Genomic DNA, 7,528 nt, shown 5'->3' with positions numbered 1-7,528 from the left:
GTTTCTCTCTTAAACAAACTCCCCTCAGTGCACACCTGTCATCATTCATTTTTAGGGTTATTCTTTGATGTTGTTTAGTCAACATCAGTCAACATCAATCAACATTCATTTTAGAAAAAGTTAAAAGTAATTGCTAATTACACCATAAGGTGTTTCTCTCTTAAACAAACTCCCCTCGGTGCACACTTGTCATCGCTCTTTCCTTTTTGATCCAAACTCCCCTCAGTGCACACCTGTCATCATTCATTTTTAGGGTTATTCTTTGATGTTGTTTAGTCAACATCAGTCAACATCAACATTCATTTTAGAAAAAGTTAAAAGTAATTGCTAATTACACCATAAGGTGTTTCTCTCTTAAACAAACTCCCCTCGGTGCACACTTGTCATCGCTCTTTCCTTTTTGATCCATCGTTAGACGACTGTTTCATATTTTACTTCATTTTTTAATTATTGCCTTATTTGGTTTATGCATGTTTCTTTTTGGTGGAGGATTTAAGATATTCTCTGGAACAAGGCATTTTTTTGAGCGAATTTTTTATAACAAACTGTAGGTGACAACAGTTTACTGATGTTATATTATACAAGAAATAGATAAATAGATAGCAGACTGATTAATGCTTTTTGATCTTTTGCATGATTCTTTTTGGTGGGTTTTGGTTGGCGGAGGATTTAAGATACAATCTCTGGAACAAGGCATTTTTTTAGCGATTTTTTATAGCCAACTGTAGGTGACAACACTGATAGTTTACTCTCTTTCTACTCTCTTTGATGTTATACTATACAAGAGATAGATAGATAGCTTCTTCGTTGAATTTCTTGATCAATATTGTGATGTAACCATGATAATGTACTACTTTTTATATCAATAGAAAGAAAGCCTTTTTTTTCTTCGGCAGAAAAGAAAAAGTGTATTTTGCAAACATTTTACAAACACGTCCTAATCAGATGCCGCACATTATTCATATGAGGCAGGGAAGGAACTGGTGGATCAAAAGGAGTCCATCTGAATATCCAGCGGTTACCATTAAGTGGACTTGCATTTGTACCATAAGATCCCACTTTTTCCAGGGTAGTCAGCCTCTACATACACACATTCTCTAAACCCCTGCCATAAGGCATTACAGACAGGTGTAGTGTTGTAGCAGTAATAGTTTCCCAGAATCAGTTTAATAGCCCTAGTGGCCTCCCTAGCATGGTAATGAGGAATTGTGGAGAACAGATGATGAGTCACATGGGTGTCGGTTATGTGATGGAATACATGATTCAACATTCTGTAATCCCTGTCAACTGTTGACAGTGCACCTCTCATCCATTCCCACTCTGATCCGTCATAGTGGGGAAGAGCTGGATGCATGTGCTGCAGGCACGTGATCAGCACCAGGAATGCATTCACAATCACGAGTGGAATGTTGTATACTTTTATGGCCCAAGAAAATCCATAAACAGAGGCCAAGAGGTACAGAGTATAAGCCACTCCGACTAAGCATTGTCACTAACCATTATCTGCAATCTCTCTCGTTTGCTATAAATTGGGGAATATGGATCAAAGTGGCAGCCAAATCACGGATACTTCCTTCCCGAAGAAGTGAATGTGAGATACAACGGCCACCCCACGGTGAGGTAAATTGTTGTCATCAACAACCTTCCCGGCGGGTTACATACCAAACTGTAAGTCAACTTTATCATATCATTCTTTGTCTGGGGAACAAAAGCTTCATCTCGTTCTAAACTCCCAGTGTTGCTATGATGCCAGATACTTCCTTCCTGAAGAATTGAATGTGAGATACAACGGCCATCCCACGGTGAGGTAAATTGCTATCATCAACAACCTTCCCGGCGGGTTAGATACCAAACTATAAGTCAACTTTATCATATCATTCTTTGTCTGGGGAACAAAAGATTCATCTCGTTCTAAACTCCCAGTGTTGCTATGATGCCTTCGATGACTGTACTTCCACGAGAAATATGGTACAAGAAGCCATGAATGTAGTATAAGTCCCGCTATATCATCCATAAAAGAGTACTCAGTAAATGCATGATGCCCACATTCATATGCTATAACCCATATACCAAACAGAACGCACCCCTGAACTGCCCAATAACCAAACCAGGGTGCCCATCCAAGCAATCCAGGCCCTGTGAAATAATAGGTGGTTGTGGAACAAAATCTTCATCTTGTTCTAAACTCCCAGTGTTGCTATGATGCCAGATACTTCCTTCCCGAAGAATTGAATGTGAGATACAACGGCCACCCCACGGTGAGGTAAATTGCTATCATCAACAACCTTCCCGATGGGTTAGATACCAAACTGTAAGTCAACTTTATCATATCATTCTTTGTCTGGGGAACAAAAGCTTCATCTCGTTCTAAACTCCCAGTGTTGCTATGATGCCTTCGATGACTGTACTTCCACGAGAAATATGGTACAAGAAGCCATGAATGTAGTATAAGTCCCAATGTATCATCCACAAAAGAGTACTCACTAAATGCATGATGCCCACATTCATATGCTATAACCCATATACCAAACAGAACGCACCCCTGAACTGCCTAGTAACCAAACCAGGGTGCCCATCCAAGCAATCCAGGCCCTGTGAAATAATAGGTGGTTGTGGAATACAACAGAAGCGCAACAATAAGAAGATCGTATCCTAGATATGAGAATGATGTGAGCAGTGATCTGTTGAAGCAAGAGGTGGAATGGCTTTCTTCAATTCTCCCAATGTAAGCGGTGGCTTTCCACAAGGAGCTCGCTCCATTATATCTTTCCTAGCAGGCAAGGCCATCCTTTCACCAGCCCACTTTGTAGCTTACAAGTCTCTACAAAAGATTATGGCACAGGGTGCAATGCGTGCATACATATAGTAGAGGTCACTTCGTACATATATCACGGCCTACAAGGTGCATATAGAGAATATAATTCATTAAACTGATGTGCAATTTCCGCAATTTCTGCTTTGCTATTAAATGGTATGTACCACTAATTTCCATGTCAAGGTGCGTATAGAGAATATAATTCATTAAACTGATGTGCAATTTCTTCATATAAACTGATGTGCAATTTCTGCTTTGCTATTAAATGGTATGTACTATTAATTTCCCAACTCTGATCACAACAATTGTCCATGGCCCTGAAGAAGAAACAGAACTTTGGACTGTAGACCTCACTTTGAGCCTCCACTACCAGAAACTGTCCTAGGAAACTACACAACAGGAATACTTCAGGGAACCTAAGTGAAGGATGATATATCCTTCTAGGGGATTTATGCTAGTCAATATTTTGGATTAAATCATACTCGTGAATGAATGTGAATGCAGTTGCTCAAGCATCCTAATCTAGCTTCAAGCTCTTCTAAGAGATCTGGGTTGTTTACAATATACTTCGGAGAGCTAGCAGAATCAATTTGGAAGGATGCAAAATATCTGAATGTGGTTGGAGGCTTAAGGCCACTGGAAAGTATGCATTCAGTCAGTCCTTGCTTCTGTCCATGCAAGTATATGTTTGAAGGACCAGATGCGCCAGAGTTATGCATCTCCCTTACATTTGCTACACCTGTGTACAACAAAGATCAAATGCACTGTTTTTCCACCTCTGTTCTTGAATTGTTGTCCTCAGAATCTTCAAAATCTCGCTGAAATCTCTATCACTCTGTCCAAAACCAGAAAAATAATGACATGGATCTCTTGTCGGAGGCCCTAATCTGGTCTTTGTCGTCTGAGGGAACATGTCAATAGTTAATATGGTTTCAAGTTCCAGTTTGACCAGAATTATCAGCAAGGGATCAATTTTGGATCAAGCTCATGTTAATTCAAGTATATGACCCCTCCTATGTCCTGTTTCTACTTCTACGATCATTGTTGATCGAGAGCTTACATATAAATAATGTGTTTTTGGTTGAAATTTTTGCCGTTAATTTGTTTTGGCGTGAAGAGTTCAGAACTTCCCAACATACCTTACAGGAATACTGAGTTGACAAACACAAATGGTAAACAATCAAGAAAAGAAAGAAAGCCTTTTTGGATGCTATAACAAAAAGATTGCACGGCCAACAACAAAAACAAGGCATGTATGTGCTTGTACTTCTGAGACATATAAGGAAGCTTCAAGTGGAAAACTACTCAATAATATATAAACTTAAATAATTGATGATGTTTCAATGATTAGATTTTTTTTAATGTTTTTTTGTCTAATAATTTTTAGGTATTTAATATGTTAGTATTCATTTATCAATGATCAATTTTTTTTATATGTTTTGTCCAGTAATTTTTAGGTATTTAATAGGTTAGTATTCATTTTAAATTTAGATTTATTTAAAATGGAGTAGAGAAATGCAATTTGTTAATTGAAATTTAGGATGCAAATCATTTTGATACCTGGAAAAGAGTGAAATGGATAAAAAAAAAGGATAAGTAGAGGGCGATTGAACCAAAAAAGTTTATTTGTTGGCAGCACAGTTGGGGTTTCCTTTAACTACAACATGCCTACCTTGAAGTATGTTATTATAACTTGTAGCTTTGTTCCTACTAACAAAATTATCTGTGTATTTTGGAGATAAAATGACATAAAACCCAAAGAATTCAACCAAAAAAATTGTCATGATTATTAACTCCCATTATTAATATTTCAGTGTCATAATAGTCCAAGATTTTTGTGCACTTACAACTAAGGGAACTAAAGAGAGCTAAAAGAATGAATACCACCATGCTCACAGAAATAAATCCAACCAAAAAGAGGATGTTAGATTAAACAATAGCAGAAACGCCTTTTAAGAATATGCAGATTGAAGCCATTGGAAGCAGAGACAAAGTGTTGAAGACTTACTATACACATTGAGAAGCAAAAAGATTACGGGAAAAGCTCACAATGGAGGACTGTATATAACCCTTTTTAACCTTTCTTAGTTCCTCTTTTCTTGTTTCCCTTATTCATCTTACTAACGAGGACAACATTCTACTCCTCCTCAATACCTGCAATAGTATCCAGTATTGTCTCCTTCTAGTTGAAGTCATTCCATAGCCTGCTAAAAATGGGAAGTTTTTTTTTGGTCAGATGTCAGCCAAAAAATTTCCAAAAGAAACAAGACTTATTTAATGCAATGGGCATTGGGTACTAGCTCTTTACCCTTCACCTACTAATTATCATCTTCAATGATTCTTTATATGTCACAATGCTTCTCGAATTTATCCCTTACGACGTTTCCTTTGCAACATCTAGTGCAAATGCTAGTTATTTTTTAATTCCGTTGAGGAAGAAGCCCAAATTAGAGTTAACTATAAATCGCAAATACATTGAATGTTTCTATTTGTGGAAGCTCTATGCAATAAAGATGATGGAATCTATCCCATCCATTTAACCCTGTCAATGGAAGTGATTCTCAAACACTTCGATCTCATCCACTTATCCCTGTCAATGTAATTTATGCTCAAACACTGTGATCTACGTTTAATCAGTGAATGCATCCGACCATGGAAACCTTTTGCTACTATTGCTCTGAGCTTGCCACATTGGTATTGACCAACATAAACAGTCCCGCACACAGAAATAGGATGAAAAGCAATGAAACGAGATATGGGATTGTAATTGTCTGTAAATGCATGGTGTAGGGATAGCATAGTAGCGGCTTATTTGTCTCTGACAAGATTGTTCGTTATCACATCCTTGGAGTAAGCAGCCCCTTCACTACCCAAATACTTTAATCCCTTAATCTCTTTCTGTCAACTTGCATTGCAAATAGACAAAGCCAAAATATTCAAACGGAGAGGATGTAGCATGTCTTTTGATCTATCCATGCACCATTGTTCATTGTTCTGCAAAATCCAGCAAACGAAAAAATTTGAGGTAAATTTTGAGTAAAATAGACCTCGCAACAAAATAAATATAGTACCATGTACAAAATTTGCACGAACAAACAAAAATAGCACCATGGACAAATTTTACAATAACAAACATCGATGTTTCAACCGGTGGTTTAATAATGTGAAGCACCGAGGCCCAACATGGTGGAATGAATATCATAGAGTAAATGAAAGGGTCGTTCAGGGTCAAGACACCTGGTGATGAACTGCCCGACATAGTCGGATGCGTGGGGCAGAGTAAACTAGCATTTGCACCTAATGTTGCAAAGGAGACGTCGTAAGGTATAGTCTGTGGAAGAATATCGAAATGTGAATGGGCTTTTACGGGCTTTTTTGAAAGCAAGGGTCGATGTATTTGAGTTTTAATTTGAGGAAGCCATGCCGAAAAGTGTATTTGGGGGTTAAAGTGGCTACGAAATGGAATGCAAGTAGTCTTAAATATCCATTGAACTTGTTTAGACACGTTCGTATCTGGATTAAAATTGCGTAGTTGAAGGTGAAGGTAAAGGAATGAATTCACATGAAACGCGAACAAGCGCTGGGTATCCATATCGATTTGGATGGGGTTATTTAAGAAATCATTATTCAAATGGGAAATTTAATTAATATGAAGACATATTTAAAACATGTATTATATTCATTGAAATAAATTGATTTTGTTAACAAAATATGTTAAAACCCATTGATAATGAATCGGTTGTGAAGACATAAACTATCAAAATGGTATTTGATCTGGAAACATCCTTTTTCAAGTTTCAAATGGAAAATACAAATAGTGAATATAATATTCTAAAGAACATTGTGCTTGTCATTCCATATTTGATGTTGTATCAAAACTTGTTGGAGGCATCGAAGACCTGAAGAAGCAATGAACCTGCAAAATGTATATTTTGTTAGAAGTTGTAATATGTAAATCAGTTGTGGAAATTTATTAGTAATACTTTGCAGGTGAGTTGTGTTAAAATGAATTTGGAATGAATGGAAATGAAGTTACCTTTGCCATGGGGATTTATATATTGTTAGTGGAAAATGCATGGTGAATGATGGCATACTGAACACCACTAGAGATTTATGCGTAGTTGGAGATGCATATTTCTTGCTTGGTATTCTGCTCGTAGTTGCATAGGTGTGCTTTTTCTGAGTCCATATGTCCTATTGCAAAAGAAAGAAAATGTTAGAATGAGATGTACAGATAATATAAGGACATTCTAATATTTGCATAATTATTAATAATGATTAAATTTGGTTGTTGTTGAAAGATATGAAAGGTATGTTATGAAATAGAATGAACTAAATAAATAGAGGAAACCTTTTAGTGTTGTTAAAGTATGGGTTGGAGCAGATTATCTGGAGGTGGCATTGAACAGAGAATTTCTTCCACGTGTTTTCTGCGAGTAATGTTTTTGTTGTCCTTCATTTTACTGTAACTTTCGAAACTGAATGCGAGGCTAATCCGGAGATCTTGTAGAGAAGGTACTCTTGAAATTGCTGCGAATGTGAGACCTTGACGTTCTGTTTTTCCAATGTCAATTGTTGCTTTTGGAAGTGTCATACCTTGAGATTTATGTATGGTTAAAGCCCAAGCCATCTTCAGTGGAATTTGTGCACGTCCATTTCTTTTTATTGCTGGATTAGGCAAGTGAGTGGGGTTTCTTTCATCCCAAGGAGGCC

At 37.2% G+C, this 7,528-nt stretch overlaps 1 pseudogene; it reads right to left on the bottom strand.

Annotated features, from left to right (window-relative positions):
- Positions 1-1,024: 1,024 nt before the first annotated feature.
- LOC149174800 (delta(12)-acyl-lipid-desaturase-like) lies at positions 1,025-2,793 on the bottom strand (annotated as a pseudogene).
- Between the last annotated feature and the right edge of the window lie 4,735 nt (positions 2,794-7,528).

This window comes from Pinus tabuliformis, chromosome 4_1, assembly GCF_031772625.1.
Source record: "Pinus tabuliformis cultivar Carrire ecotype Pingquan chromosome 4_1, CPIR1, whole genome shotgun sequence".
Taxonomy (NCBI): Eukaryota; Viridiplantae; Streptophyta; class Pinopsida; order Pinales; family Pinaceae; genus Pinus; species Pinus tabuliformis.
Note: the sequence above shows the minus strand (reverse complement) of the source record. Positions and strands in the feature narration are given on the sequence as shown.